Below are 24,308 nucleotides of genomic sequence, written 5' to 3'. Positions count from 1 at the left end.
AAGTGTGCTGGGGATGCTCAGACGTGAGTCCCAGGCTCTCCACACCACTGGAGTCGAGCTATCCAGGCTGATGAAGGCTGTTAGCCAGAAACCGGTCCTTGGATGCTTGATTCTGGTCTGGGAAAGACATGGCTTGGTAGTTCGGACTGGACTGTTCCCATGAGGCACAGGGTCAGAGCTGATTTGCATATAGCCAGTGTCTAACCCAGGGTGGTGTGGAGTGCAAAAAAACGATGGATTTAGGCCCAGATCCTTATACTGGGGTGAATGTATGACATTGTTCTACATTCTGTCCATCAACTGTGTTTTTTGCAAATTTCACCCCGAGTGTGCTGGGGATGCTCAGACGTGAGTCCCAGGCTCTCCACACCACTGGAGTCGAGCTATCCAGGCTGATGAAGGCTGATAGCCAGAAACCGGTCCTTGGATGCTTGATTCTGGTCTGGGAAAGACATGGCTTGGTAGTTCGGACTGGACTGTTCCCATGAGGCACAGGGTCAGAGCTGATTTGCATATAGCCAGTGTCTAACCCAGGGTGGTGTGGAGTGCAAAAAAACGATGGATTTAGGCCCAGATCCTTGTACTGGGGTGAATGTATGACATTGTTCTACATTCTGTCCATCAACTGTGTTTTTTGCAAATTTCATCCCAAGTGTGCTGGGGATGCTCAGACGTGAGTCCCAGGCTCTCCACACCACTGGAGTCGAGCTATCCAGGCTGATGAAGGCTGTTAGCCAGAAACCGGTCCTTGGATGCTTGATTCTGGTCTGGGAAAGACATGGCTTGGTAGTTCGGACTGGACTGTTCCCATGAGGCACAGGGTCAGAGCTGATTTGCATATAGCCAGTGTCTAACCCAGGGTGGTGTGGAGTGCAAAAAAACGATGGATTTAGGCCCAGATCCTTATACTGGGGTGAATGTATGACATTGTTCTACATTCTGTCCATCAACTGTGTTTTTTGCAAATTTCACCCCGAGTGTGCTGGGGATGCTCAGACGTGAGTCCCAGGCTCTCCACACCACTGGAGTCGAGCTATCCAGGCTGATGAAGGCTGATAGCCAGAAACCGGTCCTTGGATGCTTGATTCTGGTCTGGGAAAGACATGGCTTGGTAGTTCGGACTGGACTGTTCCCATGAGGCACAGGGTCAGAGCTGATTTGCATATAGCCAGTGTCTAACCCAGGGTGGTGTGGAGTGCAAAAAAACGATGGATTTAGGCCCAGATCCTTGTACTGGGGTGAATGTATGACATTGCTCTACATTCTGTCCATCAACTGTGTTTTTTGCAAATTTCACCCCGAGTGTGCTGGGGATGCTCAGACGTGAGTCCCAGGCCCTCCACACCACTGGAGTCGAGCTATCCAGGCTGATGAAGGCTGATAGCCAGAAACTGGTCCTTGGATGCTTGATTCTGGTCTAGGAAAGACATGGCTTGGTAGTTCGGAGTGGACTGTTCCCATGAGGCACAGGGTCAGAGCTGATTTGCATATAGCCAGTGTCTAACCCAGGGTGGTGTGGAGTGCAAAAAAACGATGGATTTAGGCCCAGATCCTTGTACTGGGGTGAATGTATGACATTGTTCTACATTCTGTCCATCAACTGTGTTTTTTGCAAATTTCACCCCGAGTGTGCTGGGGATGCTCAGACGTGAGTCCCAGGCTCTCCACACCACTGGAGTCGAGCTATCCAGGCTGATGAAGGCTGATAGCCAGAAACCGGTCCTTGGATGCTTGATTCTGGTCTGGGAAAGACATGGCTTGGTAGTTCGGACTGGACTGTTCCCATGAGGCACAGGGTCAGAGCTGATTTGCATATAGCCAGTGTCTAACCCAGGGTGGTGTGGAGTGCAAAAAAATGATGGATTTAGGCCCAGATCCTTGTACTGGGGTGAATGTATGACATTGTTCTACATTCGGTCCATCAACTGTGTTTTTTGCAAATTTCACCCCGAGTGTGCTGGGGATGCTCAGACGTGAGTCCCAGGCTCTCCACACCACTGGAGTCGAGCTAGCCAGGCTGATGAAGGCTGATAGCCAGAAACCGGTCCTTGGATGCTTGATTCTGGTCTGGGAAAGACATTGCTTGGCAGTTCGGACTGGTCTGTTCCCATGAGGCACAGGGTCAGAGCTGATTTGCATATAGCCAGTGTCTAACCCAGGGTGGTGTGGAGTGCAAAAAAACGATGGATTTAGGCCCAGATCCTTGTACTGGGGTGAATGTATGACATTGTTCTACATTCTGTCCATCAACTGTGTTTTTTGCAAATTTCACCCCGAGTGAGCTGGGGATGCTCAGACGTGAGTCCCAGGCTCCCCCACACCACTGGAGTCGAGCTATCCAGGCTGATGAAGGCTGATAGCCAGAAACCGGTCCTTGGATGCTTGATTCTGGTCTGGGAAAGACATGGCTTGGTAGTTCGGACTGGACTGTTCCCATGAGGCACAGGGTCAGAGCTGATTTGCATATAGCCAGTGTCTAACCCAGGGTGGTGTGGAGTGCAAAAAAACGATGGATTTAGGCCCAGATCCTTGTACTGGGGTGAATGTATGACATTGTTCTACATTCTGTCCATCAACTGTGTTTTTTGCAAATTTCACCCCGAGTGTGCTGGGGTTGCTCAGACGTGAGTCCCAGGCTCTCCACACCACTGGAGTCGAGCTATCCAGGCTGATGAAGGCTGATAGCCAGAAACCGGTCCTTGGATGCTTGATTCTGGTCTGGGAAAGACATGGCTTGGTAGTTCGGACTGGACTGTTCCCATGAGGCACAGGGTCAGAGCTGATTTGCATATAGCCAGTGTCTAACCCAGGGTGGTGTGGAGTGCAAAAAAATGATGGATTTAGGCCCAGATCCTTGTACTGTGGTGAATGTATGACATTGTTCTACATTCTGTCCATCAACTGTGTTTTTTGCAAATTTCACCCCGAGTGTGCTGGGGATGCTCAGACGTGAGTCCCAGGCTCTCCACACCACTGGAGTCGAGCTATCCAGGCTGATGAAGGCTGATAGCAAGAAACCGGTCCTTGGATGCTTGATTCTGGTCCGGGAAAGACATAGCTTGGTAGTTCGGACTGGACTGTTCCCATGAGGCACAGGGTCAGAGCTGATTTGCATATAGCCAGTGTCTAACCCAGGGTGGTGTGGAGTGCAAAAAAACGATGGATTTAGGCCCAGATCTTTGTACTGGGGTGAATGTATGACATTGTTCTACATTCTGTCCATCAACTGTGTTTTTTTGCAAATTTCACCCCGAGTGTGCTGGGGATGCTCAGACGTGAGTCCCAGGCTCTCCACACCACTGGAGTCGAGCTATCCAGGCTGATGAAGGCTGATAGCCAGAAACCGGTTCTTGGATGCTTAATTCTGGTCTGGGAAAGACATGGCTTGGTAGTTCGGACTGGACTGTTCCCATGAGGCACAGGGTCAGAGCTGATTTGCATATAGCCAGTGTCTAACCCAGGGTGGTGTGGAGTGCAAAAAAACGATGGATTTAGGCCCAGATCCTTGTACTGGGGTGAATGTATGACATTGTTCTACATTCTGTCCATCAATTGTGTTTTTTGCAAATTTCTATCAGACTTTGGCAGCCAAGGTCCGACTGTACGATACGAACAGCCTATGGTGGGGGGGAGATATGAACCTCACTCTGAACCCAGCCCTAGATAGGTCAGCTGGCCCACATCGGAGGCCGTCGGCGGCAGCGATGGAACTACAGCGAGCCATGACTTGCTTGGGATTGGAGGACGCCTGGAGGTCCTGTAACCCGCACCAGGGAGGTTACACACACTACTCTGCATTTCATGACATACATACCAGAATAGATTACTGGTTAGTCCCCGCAACTAGATTGGGTAGTATTAGGGAGTGCAGAGCTCTCCCGAGGACATTGTCGGATCACTCGCCTGTCTTCCTGGAACTGCTGACGCCGGGGAAAGCCATCCCACTCTTTACATGGCGATTCCTGCCATATTCCTTACTGGATCCAGTATTTAGAGGCGAACTGGCAGAAGCGATTGATGTATTTTTTTAGACAAATCTAGGCTCAGTCGAGAGCTTCCAAACTATTTGGGAAGCTTTCAAGGTATACATACGGGGAGTTGCAATGTCTAAACACTCCGGTGTCCTCAAATCCATCAGGCAGAGGCTTGCGGACCTTGAGAAACAACTAGAGGTCCTGGAAAAGAGACAAAGAGAGCGGGCTGCTGAAGAGCTAGGGGAGGAAATCAAACAACTTCTGACCGAATATCATGAGGAAGCAGACAGGGCGATTAGGCACATGGGTAAGTACGCCACAGCTAGAGTTTACGGAGAGCGAGACAGGCCTAGTGCATTGTTGGCCAGGATCATGAGGGGGGCGAGAAAGCCACAGCTTATTACAGGGATCCAATCCTCTACTGGGGAAGTACTCACGGATCCTGCTGACATAGCAAACACCTTTCGCACCTACTATGCAGACTTTTACAAGTCTCGGAGTGAGGATCTGGAGGATAATATTGACGACTACCTTAGACATATAGACATTCCGATGTTAACGAATACTCACAGGGAGTTTCTCATGCTCCCTATAGAAAAGGATGAAATCATTGAGGCTCTGGCAAGTATGAAGTCGGGTAGTGCTCTTGGGGTGGATGGCCTAACAGCAGGCTTTTATAAGGCTTTCAAAGACCAATTAATACAGCACCTGTTGTCCCTGTTTGACGATATATGCGTGGAGGGTAGCATGCCTGAGTCGATGAGAGGCTTTGATAGTGACGATACTTAAACCGGGCAAGCCTAGTGAGGAATGCAGCTCATACAGACCCCTCTCCTTGCTAAATGTCGATGCGAAATTATTCGCAATGGTGTTGGCTACTAGACTGGCGCTGCTGGCACCTCGGCTGGTGGCCTCAGAACAAGCGGGTTTCATCCAGAGTAGGAACTTGATGTACAACATCCGAACGGTCCTGGGCGCGAAATAGCATGTCCGACAGGATAGGAAGGCACTGGCTCTTTTTCTTGACATGGAGAAGGCCTTCGACTCGGTGGAGTGGCCATTTATGAGGAAGGTGTTACTACGCATGGGCCTCGGAGCACCCTTCTTACAAATGATCGGTGCATTGTACTGTCGGCCGCGGGCTAGACTCAGATTGAATGAATTGGTCACAGACTCTTTTCCAATCACAAGAGGTACCAGACAGGGCTGTCCGCTCTCGCTACTGCTATATGCCCTCGTGGCTGAACCACTGGCATGTGCCCTGCGAGAGTATCATGGCAACAAAGGAGTAATCTTTCCTAACTATAAGATCGTGGTGTCAATGTACGCGGACGATACTTTGCTGTACGTCCGAGACCCAGATAACAAGTTATCCTTAGTTCTCAGAGAGGTTGTTCTCTTTGGCGCGCTATCCGGACTGAAGGTCAACTGGGCGAATTCGCTGGCATTCCCCCTGACCCCTGTTACCCTGCCCACATCCATGGAGTACCCACTTCGCTGGACAACGGACGCGATTAGATATCTAGGGGTCTACCTGCACACAGATGTACAACATCGGAGACCATATTTAGTGCTAACTATGGTACGGCCTTCAGTAGACTGGAGGATGATGTGGTTGCTTGGTGCAAACTTCCGCTTTCACTGCTGGGACGAATTGCGCTTATGAAAATGGTCGTACTTCCAAGATTCCTCTTCCACTTTGACCATTCCGATGGTCCTTCCCAAAATATTCTTCCACCGGCTACAACAACTGATGACGAAGCTTGCCTGGGCGGGGGGTCAGCCCCGGGCGAAATGGTCGCTCCTCACACTGCCTTATTCCATGGGAGGTCTTGGCGCGCCGGACCTTGAATTGTATTATAGGGTAGCGCAGGCCGCCCACTTACACACTTGGGTGCATGGTGACCGTGGTATACCACACGTTAAAAGGGAGACCCAGTTCGTTAAACCTCTCTCCCTTCCTCATCCCGTTTTTAAACCTACTGATCGTAGGACTGGAATACTTGATTCAATTTCAACCACGAACCACGCGTGGTACAGCCTACTGCAGGTGCAAAATGGTACACTTCTGTACTCTCCGATAATGCCTATAGATTGGGTCAGGTGGCTACCTCCGCTCTGTGAGAAAAGGGTGGTCGCAGACTTGCAGAGATTGAACATTAAGGTGGCGGGAGATTTGTTTGCGGATGGGGTAGGCAAGACATGGGAGCAGGCGACGGCGGGCCTGGAAGCGCCAACACTTCTGAGCAGGTTTCAATTTTTCAGAGTCCGCCATGCGCTCTCCGAGCTTCTGGGAGGTGACATGGCGGAGCCACCGGAGGTGAGGGAACTCACGTACATTATCAAGACCACTTCACCTCAGAAATTACTGTCTCACCTATACGCACTGTCACAATCACACAGGGAACACACATATACCAAAGCGCGATTGGCATGGCAGTCGGACTTGCAAGTGGAATTAGACGATGACATGTGGCAAAACTTCTGTACCAACACTAGAAAGCTCTCATTATGTTCGACACAGGCTGGTGCATTTCAAGTCCCTAAATAGAATATATTTTACACCGGCTAGGCTCTTCAGATACGGCCTTAGACCCACTGCGGATTGCGAAAGGTGTCACGCCGCGGATGCAGGATTCCTACACCTGGCGTGGCTCTGTCCGAGTGTCTGTGAGTTCTGGTGTAAGATTTTTGCCGAAATTAGTGCTGTTGCAGAAATCGACATTGCACCAGATCCTCTGTTGGCTCTGCTAGGATATACCAAGAGGCTGCTGAGGGCTGCGCGTAGGCTTGTAGACATGGGATTATTAATTGCGGGCAGAGTTGTAGCATGCTGCTGGATGAAAGGCCCTGCGCCGACACCGAAAAGATGGGCACATGAGATGATATATTGCTGTACACAATCCGAGAACTATAGTGAACTCCTCTCCCCTATAAGCAGGCCCAAGAACTTCTGGGGGTTGTACCAAGCTTATCTGGCGACAAAGGGGGACAACTTGTCCGAGACAGCACCACAGGAAGATTGCAACTGATGGGTACTGAGAAAGTCGTGCCTAGGGGACGGGGAACACCTCTGTACTGGTGGTTTTACACAGCGGACATAGTATTGGGGTGTGCTGCATCTAGCCGAGTCTCCTATGTTTGTTATGTTGCGCCCCGCATATGCCGCCTGCCCTGGTTATGGGGTTGTTGGCTAAATGGCTATGTATCCACGCTGGCGTGCGGGAAGGCGCTATTTACATCATGCAATGGTCCTGACCGATTCTGGGTGGGAATTTGGATGCGATCAGATATTGGCATCACTAGGCAATTACTAGCTGAACGGCACATCCGACAAGTGGGATTGAGTGGCTCGGGTGCGACGTCCTTCCGGGGGGATGTTAATGTTAAAATGTGATGATAACCTGCGCTATTGGTGCACACGTGACTAGTACATAATGTCTTAAGCTCAGACTAGTCAGCGCCTGATACCGCCCGACCTCCGGGATGTGGGCTGAATGGCTGTGTACTAAATTCTATGTTTAGCCCTTAGGGGGTGCAAATGTAAAAAAAAGCAGTCTTATGATGTGCAGAAATATGTTCATCACAATAAAAATGAAAAATCAATAAAAAAACATAACTTCACTTTATTATATTCCAGGCTGACCTGTTCTGGCACCTCAAAATTCGTTTACTGCTAACCATCACTACAGCCAGATTTTGGCTGTGCGTAGTAGGCTGCAGTATCTGTATAAAACCTTAGCAGACAGATTAATCCTTAGAGCACAGGGCATTTACCCATGTGAAGCAGGGACTGACTTCAGATGAAGAATTATGGTAGGGCCCCATACCCTATATGTACAAAGGGTTGTATATGCAGACTCTGTTCCCAAACTTGCCCCGACGATTAATCTCCACTGTGCATCTTCTTCCGCTGTATACAGTGGAAGTGGACCTGACCCAGAGCCCTACCCTCCAAGGGCATCTGACCCGCATTGTCCATGGCATTCCGCCATACGCAGTGGGGGTGAGCAGCAGGACCTGGTCTCTCTCCAGGGCCTGTGCCCCACCTTCCATTATGCATGCGACTCACAGTGCTCATGGCTGAACTCTTGACCTGTGCCCCTTCCTCCAATGGGCATCTGAACCCTCTGTTGTGCATGTACTTTGGCTATGCATGGTTAGGTGGAACCAGCTTATGAAATTCTTGTACACAATTAGTGTTGGGGTGAAGGGCTTGGCCTCTGACCAGACCATGTGACCAATCTCCACAGGGATCAATCCCCCTTTGTGTATGACCTTTGACCATATTTAGCATGGTGAGCCCACAGAGCGTGGGCGGTAGACAATCCTCTAGGGGCAGCACATTTTTTTATGTAAAATTATTTGGGGGTTATTGTAGAAAATGTTGTGTTTTTTCTATAGGCGATTACATTTTTTATGTTTTTTGGTAAACCTTTTTTGTAGCTATAATTTGAAACTTCTTAAAAATGTCTTGTATTTTAAAGATTGCTATACATTTGTATGGCAAATCTTATGAGCGCCATTTGTTGCTGAGAGACAACCAACTAGTTAATCTTCCATGGACAGATGACCTTCATGCAATGATTGTAGTAAGTAGAGAAATACTACAACTGGTAATCCACCTCTGCCGCTTGTTTATACACTTCTGAGTTTCTCCCTTTCCCTCTCCCTCCTTACACCTCTGTTCTCATGTGCTCATCTGGATGCATTGCCTGAATATGTTTTATCATGCAACTGGCTCTGAACGAGTACATGCCTGGATGCCCATGTTGTACCACTAGGTCACCGTCACACCGAATGAATTTGGGTCTCTTGGGAAACGTTTTTCCAAGCTGAATGTGTAAAAAAAAATTGCCACACCAAGCATTCTCTTTCTGGCTGAGATGCAGCAGGAGCCCATGATGTGGTAGGCGCCACCACCACAACATTATCCTAATCTTGGGGTGTAGAAGATTGTCTTTCCTGTATCCTAAGGGCTTCCAGGCTTTGTTCAGTTGGACCCAGATTCCATGATGGTTCTGGGTGCGGAATATAAGTCTTTCTCTCTCAAAAATCAAAGGTAAAATGATAGCATGAGAAAGGTTGGTTGTTGTTTCTAGAGGCTATGGGTTTGTTTTTCAAACAGTATGGATTAGTTAGCCATCAGATGTCTCCTTTCAGTTTTTTTTGGCGTTCTTTCGGATTTGTGGACATTCTGTGACACCAACAGAAGCAATGCTAGGTGTCACATTAGTTGTGCGAGAGGAGGTTGATGGAACTTCCTTTCCAAGGTCCATGACATCAAAAGCAAAGTTGTTGCCCCTGTAAATTTTCACAAAATTGAGTTTGCAAGGAAATCAAACTCATTTTTATTGTTTTAGGCCAGGGATTTATTAAGGGGAAATGAAAACTCAGGACATCAGTGCTTTAGTTAAAATGTCCACGTGTAAGCCTTTTTTTTAGTCACAGTACAGGGAACAGGTACGTGGACTCCAATGTGTCCCTTTTGTGCTGCAGAGGATTCACAAATCCTTGGACACCAATGGAAAAATGTCACATTCCTGTGACTGTATTCTTGCACATTTAAATACATATATATATATATATATATATATATATATATATATATATATATATATATATATATATATATTCACTAAAAAAACCATAGGTTTTAGGCCTTATATAGTTAGGAATTAACATATAAAAAACCATTGAAATTCCTTCTATATAGTTAGCTGGACATTTTATTGATATAAAACCAATGAAATTCGACATATAGTTAGTTGCACTAACTAAATATTTCGCGCATCCGCAATCCAATGCTGATGATGTCACATATTACATCATTCATGACATGGTCAGTGACATCACTGATGACATCATCCAGTGTCTGTGTGTTTTTGTAAAGTTTAAATATGTTTTACATATTGAAGAATGAGAGGATGTATAAGAGTATGGATGAAGGATTTGATTGTATAAGTGAGTAAGTATGTGTTAGTATATCTGTGAAAATGTAAGCTGTTCTGTGTTTAACTGTATAGATGAAGAAATCAAAGTGTGATTGATTCTTTACAGGACTGAGTAGGTGTGTGAGTAACTCCATGGATGAGTGGCAGTGTGTGAGTGTCTGCATAGGTGTATGAGTGCATATGATAGTGTTGCAATGATGAGTGACAGTATGTACGAATGACCTTATGGGTGAATGAATGAATGTGCATGTAGACGTAGGAATCAGTGAGTGGGTATGTAGTAAATGGTATTGGTGTGTCAATAGTTTCAAAAATGATACTCTGTATTTTACACTAGGTGTATTAGAGTGTAAGGAGGTGCATTGTATTATCACATGAAGAATATCATCAGTGGTGTGATTATTGATGTTAAATGAGCTGTCATCAGTGATGTCATCAGTGATGTCACTGACCATGTCATGAATGATGTAATATGTGACATCATCAGCATTGGATTGCGGATGCGCGAAATATATAGTTAGTGCAACTAACTATATGTCGAATTTCATTGGTTTTATATCAATAAAATGTCCAGCTAACTATATAGGAGGAATTTCAATGGTTTTTTATATGTTAATTCCTAACTATATAAGGCCTAAAACCTATGTTTTTTTTAGTGAATTTCATTGGTTTTTTAAAGGCTAATTCCTAACTATATATAGTGTATAACCTATGGTTTTTTCAGTGAATTTCATTGGTTTTTTAAAAGCTAATATATATATATATATATATATATATATAAGGCCAGAAACCTATGGTTTTTTCAGTGAATTTGCAAGGTTTTGAAAATGCTAATTCTATTAGCGGATAACGTTCAAATATGTTAATATCCTTGTGGGACCACCTGAGCAGCCCTAGGGATCCGATTTCTGATGCATGAACGATGGTTGGATGCATGATGGATGAATGATTGTTGGGTGGATGCATGGATGGATGCATGCATGATAGATGGGTGAATGGATGCATGAATGATGGATGGATGCAGGATGGATGGATGGGTGGGTGGATGGATGGGGTGCATGAATGGTGGGTGGGAGGGTGGCTGGGTGTTGGATGGATGCATGATTGTTGGCTGGAAGATGGATGGATGGCTGGTGGATGCATGATGGATGAATGATTGTTGGGTGGATGCATGATGGGTGAATGCATGATGGGTGGGTGGATGAATGAATGCTGGGTGGATGCATGATGGTTGGATGCAGGGTGGATGGATGGATGCATGTTGGGTGGATAGCTGGATGGATGGGTGGATGCATGCATGCATGAATGAATGAATAATGGATGGATGTATGATGGCTGGATGGGTGGCTGGATGGATGGTGGATGGATGGGTGGCTGGATGGTGGACTGTGTGAGTGGTGGGTGAGCAGTATCAGACTGCCTGCACAATGTCAGGGTGACTGTGCGTAGTAAATGGTGGGTGAGTGTGCAGGGTGAGCAGTGTTTGAGGATAGGTGAAAGGTATGCAAGTAATTTGTAGCAAAATACATTGAATAAAAATAGGTGGATCGATAGGTGAACGGTTGTGTGGATGGATGGTAGGGTGCGGATGGATGAAGGATGGGTCAATGGATGGATGAATGGATGGATGGGTTGACAGGGTAGTATGTTTGCCATTCTTCTTAATAATATTCCCCATCATTTCTTAAATTCATCATAATACAGCCACAGTTTTATGTCGGACCCTGGGACTGTATCGAAATCATGGCCATAGATTCATCTGCTATATAATTGCCCTTTCCGCCCCTTTCTAAAATGCCTGCAAACACCACATGTTGGACCGGATCACTAAAGAAATCTATTCCTTTTCCAAGCTGCTATTCCTGATCAAGTATCAACATTGCCATACAACACATGAGACACACTACACTTCTAATACAGCGTCATTCTTTAATCCATACATTTGATCACCCTTACTTGCAAAGCACTCTTCAGCAAACAAAATGCAGCTGCTTTATCTATCCCTTAAGATCAGTTGAGCTAAAATGTTAAAAGTCTGAATCAGCCAGAAGATGGTAAACAACCGCATCTAACCCAAGTGATACAAAGCTACTTGGAGAGAATATGACAAAATCATCTTTACCTAAATGGTCAGTTCACTGCCAAGCTCACCAATATCTCAAACTGTTCCACAGGGTTAGCTTAAACAACATAGACTACATGATTCCGTTATGAATAAGAGGAGCATTGTACACCTCTATCCAGACTCGCATACATCCTCTGTCTGACCCATTTCAGTGACCTAAACAGGGACCCTTCCCATGCTACTGCGTTCAGTTCTAAAGTGGAGCTTCACTTGTATCTTCTGAGATGAGCTGTTCCAGCATGAATCCCAGTGAGACCTTTTACCTTCCTCATGCATGCAAGAGGCTAACATAACTTTCTCATTACAGGCATGAAAATCATTCCTATTACCCATAGAAACACGGCATCCATGGGATGACACATCGCTGCTGCACCTTGAATGAGTCAAGGCAGACCCACATAACCTTCCTCTCTCCCCCACCCCTTCTTCCTGTTATTCTGCATCATCTCATCTTCCCTCTCTCCAAGCCTTCAAACCTTTCTCCTTCCTTTTCTCCTATCTTGTCTGTCTTTCTCGCCGGTCAGCCGCGCCTCGGCTGCCTCACCCCGGGGCTCTAGCCATGGACACGGGGTACCGCGGGCGGGGCTCCTCCTCTCCGGAGCCTCGCCGGTCAGCCGCGCCTCGGCTGCCTCACCCCGGGGCTCTAACCATGCACACGGGATACCGCGGGCGGGGCTCCTCCTCTCCAGAGCCTCGCCAGTCAGCCGCGCCTCGGCTGCCTCACCCCGGGGCTCTAGGATTGGTCGGCAACATCACCCGGTCTCCCCTCGGCACGGGAGACCGGACGGGCACAGCAAAGGCTTCCCCCAGACAGGGGGAAGCGGAAACCACGTCCTCCCGGCCCCGCCCACAACCAGGCGGCGGCCATCTTAAGGCAGCTCGGGTGGCGGCGGTGATCTCGGGGGCCAAAACGAGGGATGGGCACCCTCGAAATTAAAATAAAAACATTAAAATGAAAGAGAGAAGCCCCCCAAGCCCCCCCCCCAAGCCCCACCAAAAAAAAAAAAATCGCGAAAAATCGCGGGGTGCGCGCACCCGTGCGCGCTTATAGATATATAATTGATTTCTCTTCTGATTTTCTCAGGAACTACTGGAGGGATTTACACTATTTAACAAAAAGTGTGATCTGCGTACCAGACACTACCATTTTGACAAGTTTGGTGTAATTCCCTTCAGCGGTTCAAGCTGTAGCTGAGTCTAAAGGTCCTATGGAAATTAACATAGGGAAAACACGTTTTGGGACCCCCCTTTTTTCTCAGCCCCCACTTGACGAATCCCCCCCAAACTTTCAGGGAAGGAGCGGAGCGGAGCGAGCCATCTTCTTTGAGAAATTTGCGAAGATTCATCAACCAGCGCCAAAGTTATTCCCAATAGAATGTTGGGGATTTCCTATGGAAACTAGGTCCTAACTATATATACCTACTGGCTACCGCCAGTAGGTAATATATATATATATAATGTCACTCACAGTGAAGTTAGCCAATGGATATAAAATAAACACGGATTAAGCAAGGACCCCCTGCCAAGGAGAGCAGGGTCAGCTGGTTCTCAGGGTGGCACCTTTAGGTTCTTGACACCATTGCTTGAAATCAAGTTATACACTGTTGACTTCATGAGTGGGTTCCTACGGATTAAAGCTTAACCGTTTTTTCGATGTTCCAAATATGCAAGAATTAAAGATGGTGCAAAATAGAATTTTCTGCATTTTCCACTGTTATCTACTTGATATAATTTCGTTACTGGCCACTAATATTGAATGCTAATTTTAGTGAATTAAAAAGATGTTTTTTACAATATTGTACAGCTTACATAAAACCATTTTCTATATGAACTCTAATGGAGTGTACTGGGTTATCAGATTTCCTTTGCCTTATTATAATATGAACTACTTGTTATATACGCTGTATGGAACGAAGTTGTGCAGTAGTTTATTGCTTTCCCTGCGCCTTTGATTTCCAGTTATTGCGTGGTAGCGTTTACACTGCACTCCGGTACCTTCAGGTTACCTGCATTATTTCTTTCTAAAACTGCAAAAACACATAGGAATAATAATCGAATTAGGTAGAGCACTGGAAGTATTTTTTATGCTAATTCTATGAGGAAAAATTGTGCGCTCTGAAATGAGACTTAAAATGCAGCACAGGCCACGATCGCCCCAGTCAAACATGAAATCTTAACGTTCCTCCATATTTTATTTATCACTAACATGTTCACTGTGGAAAATCCGATCTGGGGTCACATAGCTCTTCCTGTGCCGAGGCCTCCTCGCCACGTATAACTAAGCAAGTTATTTACTCATTTGCTGACATTGACAATAAAAAAAATCCACTTTTATATCTCACGCGAGAACGAGCGGCAGGGTTCATTATTCGGCATTATAATTTCACGCCTCGCCTTATTGAAGCAGCAAGCCGCACGCTTTTCTCGGAGCATCATTAAATATGCCCTCTCTGTTTTACTGCATTCCACACAACCACAAAACAAATCTCCCACCACTGGGAGAAATGAGAAGAAATATTATTTTGTCTTTTACTCTCCCGGTAAGTGTGCGCTCTGAAATGAGACTTAAAATGCAGCACAGGCCACGATCGCCTCAGTCAAACATGAAATCTTAACGTTCCTCCATATTTAATTTATCACTAACATGTTCACTGTGGAAAATCCGATCTGGGGTCACATAGCTCTTCCGGTGCCGAGGCCTCCTCGCCACGTATAACTAAGCAAGTTATTTACTCATTTGCTGACATTGACAATAAAAAAAATCCACTTTTATATCTCACGCGAGAACGAGAGGCAGGGTTCATTATTCGGCATTATTCTTTCACGCCTCGCCTTATTGAAGCAGCAAGCCGCACGCTTTTCTCGGAGCATCATTAAATATGCCCTCTCTGTTTTACTGCATTCCACACAACCACAAAACAAATCTCCCACCACTGGGAGAAATGAGAAGAAATGTTATTTTGTCTTTTACTCTCTCGGCAACCTCCGTCATAAATTCTCTGCAAAGCAGAATGACTTTTTTGTGCCTATTACTCATGCAATCACCCACTTACTCAGATGAAGCTCGATCACGTAAACATCAAGCCCCCAGGTGAGTCGCTCATATTATCAATTACACAATCTGTACCTCACTGATCCAATCACCCAGTCATTCTTCTCAGATCAGCCTACAACAAACCACCCCTCCAGGACTGGTCAATTAAGAGGTAACCCGTCAGCAGTTTTTGGCAGTTGTCGTGCGAATTTAAAAGCACAAAACTACAATGTCCACTCTGCTCCCGGGCGTGCTGCGGCGGCTCTTGGGCTCCGGGGCTCTCCCTTGGTCCCTCCTCACTCACCGGATCCCGGGGTCGGTTCCCGGCAGCTTCCGGCTTCCTCTGTCCTGTCCCGGGCCGGCAGCCAATCAGAGCGCGGCCCGGAGAATAAGGTCACGTGATGTCCCGCAGTTCCGCCCCCGGCCTGCCTGACTTCCTGGTCGCGGCCGGGCGGCAACAGCGGGGACAGCGGGACAATTTCAGCGGGCAATGCCGGGTGGGCATCGGCCTGAAAGATGCATAAAGCATAAAGCACTCCCAAAGCGCTAGTGGCAGAGTACAGCGCAAAATCGCGGGGTGCCAACACTTCATGGATGAACTGCTGACAGCCAATCAGATCTCACGATGAGATGCTGACAGCCAATCAGATCGCACGATCAGAGATATGTGGTTAGGCTCCGCCCAGATATATAATTTGATTCTCTTTTAATTTTCTCAGGAACCACTGGAGGGATTTACACGATTTTACCAAAAGCGTGATCTGCGTACCAGACACTACTATTTTGACAAGTTTGGTGTAATTCCCTTCAGTGGTTCAAGCTGTAGCCGAGTCTAAAGGTCCTATGGAAATTAACATGGGGAAAACACGTTTTGGGACACCCCCTTTTTTCTCAGCCCCCACTTGACTAATCCCCCCCAAACTTTCAGGGAAGGAGAGGAGCGGAGCGAGCCATCTTCTTTGAGAAATTTGCGAAGATTCATTAACCAGCGCCAAAGTTATTCCCAATAGAATGTTGGGGATTTCCTATGGAAACTAGGTCCTAACTATATATACCTACTGGCTACCGCCAGTAGGTAATATATATATATATATATATATATATATATATATATATATATATATATATGAACCAAAACACCCAACTCCCACATGGAATCCATGGAAAGCAGGCACAGACACGAAGTGCCATTGGATTCGGCATTTATTTCAGTGCAGGACGCCCTCAATCACAAGCACAATATATATATATATATATGTATATTACCTACTGGCGGTCGCAAGTAGGTAGTTATAGTTAGGACCTAGTTTCCATAGGAAATCCACAACATTCTATTTGGAATAACTTTTGCGAAATTCTCCAAGATGATGGCCTGCTCTGCTCCTCTCCTTCCCTGAAAGTTTGGAGGTGATTCGTCAAGCGGGAGCCGATAAAAAAGGGGGGTCCCGAAATGTGTTTTCCCCATGCAATTTTCCATAGGGACCTTTAAGAAGGGCTACAGCACGAACTGCTGAACGGAATTATACCAAATTTGGCAGAGAGGTAGAGTTTGGTTCGCAGATGACGCTTTTTGTTAAATGGTGTAAATCCGTGCAGTAGTTCCTGAGAAAATAAAAAGCAAAATCATAGATATATCTATGGATGAAGTATCGTCCGAGGATTATAAGCGTACCCATACGAGCACGAGCTGCATGCTAATTGTCTGTCAGCTGTGTGTCAACACTCTAAACCAGGAAGTGTTGGCAGCCATTTTGTGTCTCGGTAGAACCGAGGCACAAGAAAACTGAAAAACAAGTGCGCAAAAGAAGCAAAGGGGGCAGGGTAGGTACATCCTGACCCCCTTGGCCTGCTCAGGGGGTCTCACAAGAACCCCCAAGGCCCACATTTTTTTTTTTTAACCGCGGGATGGTGTAGGATACGCGTATCATGTGAAAAAGAAAACTCGAAGCCCTCTTTAGTGCTAATTAGCGTCCAGGATGTGAAGTTCCGGGGCTTTAAAATTTTAATTGAGGGGGGCTTTGAGGCCCCATCAGCCCCGGGAACCGCCCACCCCGGGGCTTTAAAATATTGATTGAGAGGGGACTCTGAGGACTGCCACCAGCTGGGGCTTTTTGAAAGTGTTGGAGGGGGGCCACGGTGGCCCCCCTCCTGGAGCCCTAGATGGCCCTGGGGACCGCCACCCCCAAGGGCCGGCTCCTGCAGTGTCTCGGGGTGCCTACTCCTGGGTTTGTAAGCTGTAAGAAAGTGGCTCTAATATATACTGGACCAAAGTAAGGTACAGTGTGTATAGAGTCCACAATCTCCAGAGGTATAACAGAGGTTAAAGTCAGATCCGACTTTACTCTCTAAAGTGGTAGCTTGGTCGAGCAGTAAGGCCGGATCAGAGGACAGTGGAAAGCATTTGTTGTACACACTCAGTTAGTAAAAGGTTTCACACACTCAAGAACTGAACTCCAGGCCAATTGTTTTTATATCAAAAGACATAGTTTTATTTTTAGAACCAACAGGTATAAAAATATACTTTTCTCAATATGAGTGACTTCAGGTAGTTACTTTGCAGAAAGGCAATAAACTATGTAAGCACAACAGTTACAGTGGTTGCAATAGGCAACACAATTCTAAACACAATTTAACTTGGAGCTCCATGGGGTTTTCTACATTGAACTGAAATTACTTCATATTTCACCATATTAATTCACCACTAATCCTTTGTAGGCTTCCTGAATACTGTGCGTCAACAAGCGCTATATAAATACAAACCTTTGTCCTCCTCTATCCTTCTGCTATCATTCCAAATCCAAATAACTGATTAACGTATCCACCACTTAAAATGTACTTGCATGTTTTACTATACTAATTCAACACTAATCCTCTATGGGTCTCGGAGTAGCGTGCTACTCTCCGAAAAAGCGATTCGACGGTTCGTCAGGGGTAGTAAACGCTATATAAAAGCAATTACAATACAATACCCCTGGGACACTGCCGTTTGCAATGAAAGGGTGGGAGCGTCGTGGCTACCACCCTGTCATTGCAAACTGCTTTCCTATTTGGAAGAGAGAGTAGGTTAAACTGCTCTCTTTCAAATAGGAAAGCAGATTGGTTTTCCTCAGGGGGAGCAGCATGTTAGCTGCTCTCCCTGAGGAAAAGCACTGCCGGCTCCCGAAGGATGTGGGGAGCCGGGTGGGACCATGGGGGTATTGGGGCTCCCCCTACGGTCCCCAACGTTTTATGTAAGCCTCAGGGGATGGGGTCTCCGGGGATAATAAAAATTAGTGATTGGGGCTATTTTTTTTGTTTTAATGGTAAAATGGTACGCTCTCGATAGCCCCGGAAATCACCACTGCCCGGGGCTTTATGTATTGTGGGAAGGCCGGATTTTGTAGTGTCCCGGGGTGCCCATCCCACCGTCCTATAGCAAGGAAATATGTTTTCTCTTTAAAACATTTAATTAGATTGCTTTTGCAGATGAGGAGCTGCATGTTAGTAGTTCCTGCTGTGGAAAGGTAATGGCGTCTCTCAAACGCGTAGAAGTTGTGCACCAAAGGTGCTGCAGTCGCGCACCCTACAGATTATAAGTCATGCATCCAGGGCGTGCACAACAGGGGGCCGCACTGATCTGGGTGCGCAACTCTTACTTTTTCCGTTAAAAAATAGCCCCTATCAGAACTTTCTAATATACCTGGTGATCGCATCCCCCGGGTCGTATAAAAAATGTTGGGGACCGTGAGGGGAGCCACTATGCCCCCACGGTCCGGCCGGCTTTCCGCGTTCTTCGGGAGCCGGCATTGCTTTTACACATGGGGAGATGCAAACTTGCATGTGGAAATGCAATCTTGTTAGGATTTTGAAAGTAAGTACAGATTTCACTGCTATGTCTTTCAAAATGCAAACTAAGGGCCATATTATCAAGAAAGGGCGATACATTATCGCCGCTTTCATCGTCAGGAAACTGCCAGAACACCAGAACCTGGGCTTCTATGGGAATTCACAAGGGCATATTATCAAGCCCACTATCGCAGCTTTAGCGGCAGGAAACTGCCAGAACACCAGAACCTGGGCTTCTATGGGTATTCACAAGGGCATATTATCAAGCCAGTTATCACCGCTTTAGCGGACGTTTCCTGCCGATAAAAGCGGCGATAATGTATCGCCCTTTCTTGATAGTATGGCCCCAAGTTTGCTATGGAATTTCGGGAGCCGGAAGACTTCCGTCTTCTCATAGCAAACAGCAGTGTCAGCACACTGCAGGAACCGGCTCCGGGCGTGGTGGTCTCCAGGACTCTCGAGGGCACCAAGCGGAGGGCCACGCAGCCCCATCACACATTGCAGAAATCTCTCATGGTGGTTGTTCCCGGAGTTTGAGAGGCGTCATTGAGGCCCACACACTATTAATTTTTATGGGGGGCATTCGTTGCGAAAGTGGCGCAAGGGGGTTGTAAACCTGGAACAGTGTTTTGTTTTATTTTGCTTTCCTTTCTGTCTTGTCGAGGATTCAGGGTAAATATAACGGTTTTTGTACAGCCAGTACCTTTGAACTCCAAACGGCTTTCTGCCTGTTACCATAGTAACTGTTCATGGAACACTTACGTGAGCACAGAGGTTAGAAGTTCACCACACAATCTTGGTAATTGAAAAAGTTACTGTTGTGGAGTTTTAAAACTTTTGTAATTGGAAGAGTTAGTCGTAGCTATAGACTCTGGTACAGATCTGATAAATAGTCTCAGAACTATACTTCAAATTATAAATATTATTTCTTTTGGGGATCGCTACCCCCCCCCAAAAAAAAGACGTATATACTTTTTTTTAAATTAACTTTTATTAACACAACAATAAAGAACTAGAAACATAACTTTAATAAAACAATATAATAAACAAAATGTGATGTGTACTCCAATGGACATACGGTAGGTAACCTGCAAAACAAAAAAGAAAATTAGTGTTTAAAATTAGATCGATGTGACTAACCGAAGTCAAACATTACAAGTCAAGGTAACACTTAACGATATTTTCTTATTTTTATGTCTGTAGTGTACCTGATACATTTCACTTGTCTTATAGGTCCACGTTCAAGCGGTGTCTGTATGGAAGTGCCTACTGCATCATTTAAATTACAGATCAACAGGTCTTTAAAATGATTCAGACATGAGACAGAATTAGGTGAGAGATCAAGTCATTATGCAGGAGAATATTCTTTAGGGTGTATTTACAAGAGTCCTGCGCCATGTTTGTGTTACTTTTTTCATGTTGAAAATGACGCAAAAGTGGCGCAAGGGGCTTGTAAATAAGCTTTTTTATTTGGAATGTATTTAATCGGAGGTATTGTATATCTAGGCCGCTCTGCTTACCTTCTGTAAACACTGTGGCCAACAGAGTTCACAACTTGAAGTCACCTAACGATCTACACGGCGGAGTGGACAGGAGCATCCATAACTTTAAAAGAGAAAGAGCAACGATGTGAGAGAGAGTGAGAAAGAGAAAAAAACGACATTAAAACATGGGAGAGAGAAAGTTATAGATGGAGCTGTTAATACTGGAGAAAATACTCGTAGCTCACCTTTTGCCTCCGTTGTGTGTCCAAGCATGTGCTGGTTCACAGTGCACCCTCTACTTTAGTGATCTGAAAGATAGTATAAAGAGTTAGGAATAGTATAGTCCTACTTTCTCCTTTCACTGATGATTTCGTTGTTTTCGGAAACAAGCTTCTTTGCTCACCTAGTGCCATTGGCATAATTCAAAGAGGGTGCACTACGTGTCGAAGCAGCTTTCTTAGAAGTTGTTACGATGGCCACACATCATCGCAGAATCCTTACAACCGCGGCGGAAAAGCTCTAATATGGTGACGGTGTCTTCCAGACACCGTCCACCATATTAGGATGGCCTGTAAATTATGCTTTTCCGTGGCGGGTTTTCCGCCGTGGAAAAGCATACGGAACTTCACTGCGGGGGCCCGTTGCGGGCCCCCTAGGTGAAGGGGGGGTGGGGGGTGCACATGGGGGGTACCTATGGTACCCCCCTGCATTTGCATGCAGAAAGCGGCAGGCACCGCACGGTGCCTGCCTCTTACTGCATGCAAATGCAATGCATGCATTATTAACATTGCCGCGGGTGCAGCTTGAAGCTGCACCCGCCGCAATGTTAAAAATAGAGGATGTGACCGCCAGGGTGGCGGTCACATCCTAATTGCACAGGAAGGAACTCCGCATGCCATGCGGAGGTTCCCTCCTGCTCTGGGGTCGCGGACGAACGCAAGTCCGTCCGCGATCCAAATGAGGCCCTTAGGGAGGAGAATATCTTTTTACCATAATTCTCATACCTCTTGGATTCCCTGTCCGGCGGGGCCGTCGGGTATGCGGTCTGGGAATCAGAGGCCTGGATGACCAGACTCTCGGGGGTGGGGTGGGAGGACAGGAAACATGGGTCGCCCGGAGCAGGGCGGTGGCGTCTGGCCACGTTCCTATCTACGGGTGAACCCGTAGCGGGCCTGGACCAAGTGCCCAAAAGAACGTCGGTCAAGGCCTCATTAAAGGGCAGCAGAGGCTCAGCCGAGCATGACTGCGGTTTAAGGACCTCTGTGAGGAGGTTAGTCCTCACGGCCGCGACGGGGAGCTCAAGGCCCAAGGCCTTGGCAGCCCTCGTCAACACCACACCAAAGGTAGCCCCCTCCTCCGAAGCTACGGTAGGAGGAGAGACAAAACCAGTGTCTGGAAAGGTGTCCAGGCCACTGGCCTCCCCAAGGTCTCCTGCCCAGTCCTCATGAGACTGACACTCCTTGTTCAGAGGGTCCTCAGACCCTCCCAATCCTCCTCTTCACCCATCTCCTGAGACTCAGGGTTGTAATTGAATGGGTTCGGTTCATAGAAGTGGAAATCTCCAAACGGCGTCGGGTGTGTGCGCCCAGCGGCGCCGCTCCGACGTCGGAACCGAAGCAAAGGAGGTATCGGGCCGGGGGCCGCCCGAGGACGGCGCCGGAGGTGACACCTGACGGACCGACGCCGGGAGGGTTGTAAGGTCCACCGGTGATTATCCAGAGCCCGAGGAAGGCCCAGCGGCGCCCTGCGGCACCGGACCCGAAGGCGCCGGCGGCGCCGGAGCCTCTGTTCCCTGCGGCGCCGGCCCGAAGGCACCGGCGGTGTCGGGATCGTGGGGCCCTGCAGAGCCGGGCCCGAAGGCGCCGGCGGCGTCGGGGCCGAAGCACCCGACGGCGTCGGGGTCGAATCCACCGACCCGCTAGGGCCCCTAGACGGGTCCGCTGGGCCCGAAGGCGCCGCGGAGCCCGTCGGAGGAGAAAGGGACCTCATGGCCATGAGGAAGCACTCAATCTCCTCCGGCGTTGCGTCCTGCCCAGGGACCGGAGGGTGTGGGGGGGACGAGACGCCCGCGACTCCGAAGGAGCCGCGTGGGTGGTGTCACCCGAACCCCCGGCCGCATCGCGCAAGCGTCGGGGGAGTCAGAAGAGCAATGGTGTCTCTTCGACTTCTTGTGCTTCTTACCTGACGACTTGGACCCGGAGGAGTGGTGCCGACTACCGGAGCTGTGACGGCTCCGTCCCCGCGACCTGTCCCTCGACCTACCGTGGGACCGGGACCGGGATCTCACTCGGCGCAGGGCCGACTTCCGGAGTTCGACCCGCCTGGCTTTCCTCGAGAGGGCCCGACAGTCGGGGCAGGCCTCGTCGTCGTGGTCGACGCCTAGACAAGTTAGGCACAGGTTGTGAGAGGCTGTGACCGACATGGTGCGGTCGCAATCGTCACAATGCTTGAAACCAGGCATCCCTACGGCACAGATCGGAGTCGCAAGACTTCGAGAAGGATCAAAAATGATCTCAAAAAAGTTAGTCAAAATTGACTGGGTTACTGCTTTTTCCAGATCTGCGCTGGCTGGCGCGGAAAAAAGAAGAACTGACGTCAGCACGCGGAGGCGGCGTCTAAGTACTCCGACAACGTCATCACGGCGCCGACGACGGACGCGGAGCCGCAGACGACGCCTACCGACGCGCAAAGGTACTGCTACGCAAAAGTTTCCGGATCCAGTCTGACGCCTGGGTATATTCTAAGGTAAGGAATCTATCACTAACGTGTCTCTTTCAGATCTGTGTACTCTGTTTACGAGTTTGTTGACTGTAAAGATATTTAAAAATATGCACAAGTTTTTAAAATATTTTTATTGAGTCTTTTATATTCATCATATGGGTGAAATGCAAATTTTTGTTTTCATTCATTGGTATCACGCATTGGACCACATTTCTTTTATTTTATCATAAGTACTCATTTCTTAAGTTTACATTATATAAGTGTTGCACCATCATTTTATGGAAATGTTTGGGCTTTTTTTACTTTCAGATAAAGTAGAATAGAAGTGCTACGACATACACTCCCTCACTACTTCATCTTTTTTTTATGTACATTTCATGTCATTATTACATTTTGTAATCATTTTTAAAAATTGAAAGAATTAATATTCACATTAATATTTAAAAACACAATTATATTATTTTGGTAAAAAAAAGTGGTTGCAAAGATATTCCTCTTGTTCTTCACAAGTGAAAATTACTAAAAGCACTACTCAATATAAATACTTTTAGCCTATTTTCACTCTAGAAGTTAAGGAGTATTCTCTTTTATTGCTTAGTATTGTCTCGAAAGTTTATTTATACTATATTTTTCAATCATTAAGATACACTTGCATACTAAAAAAAAAATTGTAGGTTGTAAGTCATCCAACTCCAGTTGAAGGATCATAAAGTTTAATCACTGATGTCATGAGTGATGTCACTGACCATGTCATGAGTGATGTAATATGTGACGTCTTCAGCATGGATTGCTGGCACGCAAGTTATAGTTAGCTGAACTAACTATAACGGCGGAATTTCAAAGGTTTTGTATGAGTGAAATGTCCAGCTAACTATAACATGTGTGAAACCTATGTTTTTTTCAGTGAATTTCTAAGGTTTTTTTAAATGCTAATTCCTAACTGTAATGCGGCTGAAACCTATGTTTTTTTCAATGAATATATATATATATATATATATATATATATATATATATATATATATATATATCACAATAGTACCTCCTCCCTCGAGAAAGATCACCACGGACACCTCACATGGGTTGCAGAAATTTTAATCATCCAACTGCACAGCAACGCGTTTCGACTTTACGTCTTGATCACGCTAAAGAAGCTACACAGTGACCATACTTAAATATACTGTTTGTGAAAAA

Source organism: Lissotriton vulgaris, chromosome 12 (assembly GCF_964263255.1).
Source record: "Lissotriton vulgaris chromosome 12, aLisVul1.2, whole genome shotgun sequence".
Lineage (NCBI taxonomy): Eukaryota > Metazoa > Chordata > Amphibia > Caudata > Salamandridae > Lissotriton > Lissotriton vulgaris.
This window is presented reverse-complemented; position numbering follows the sequence as displayed.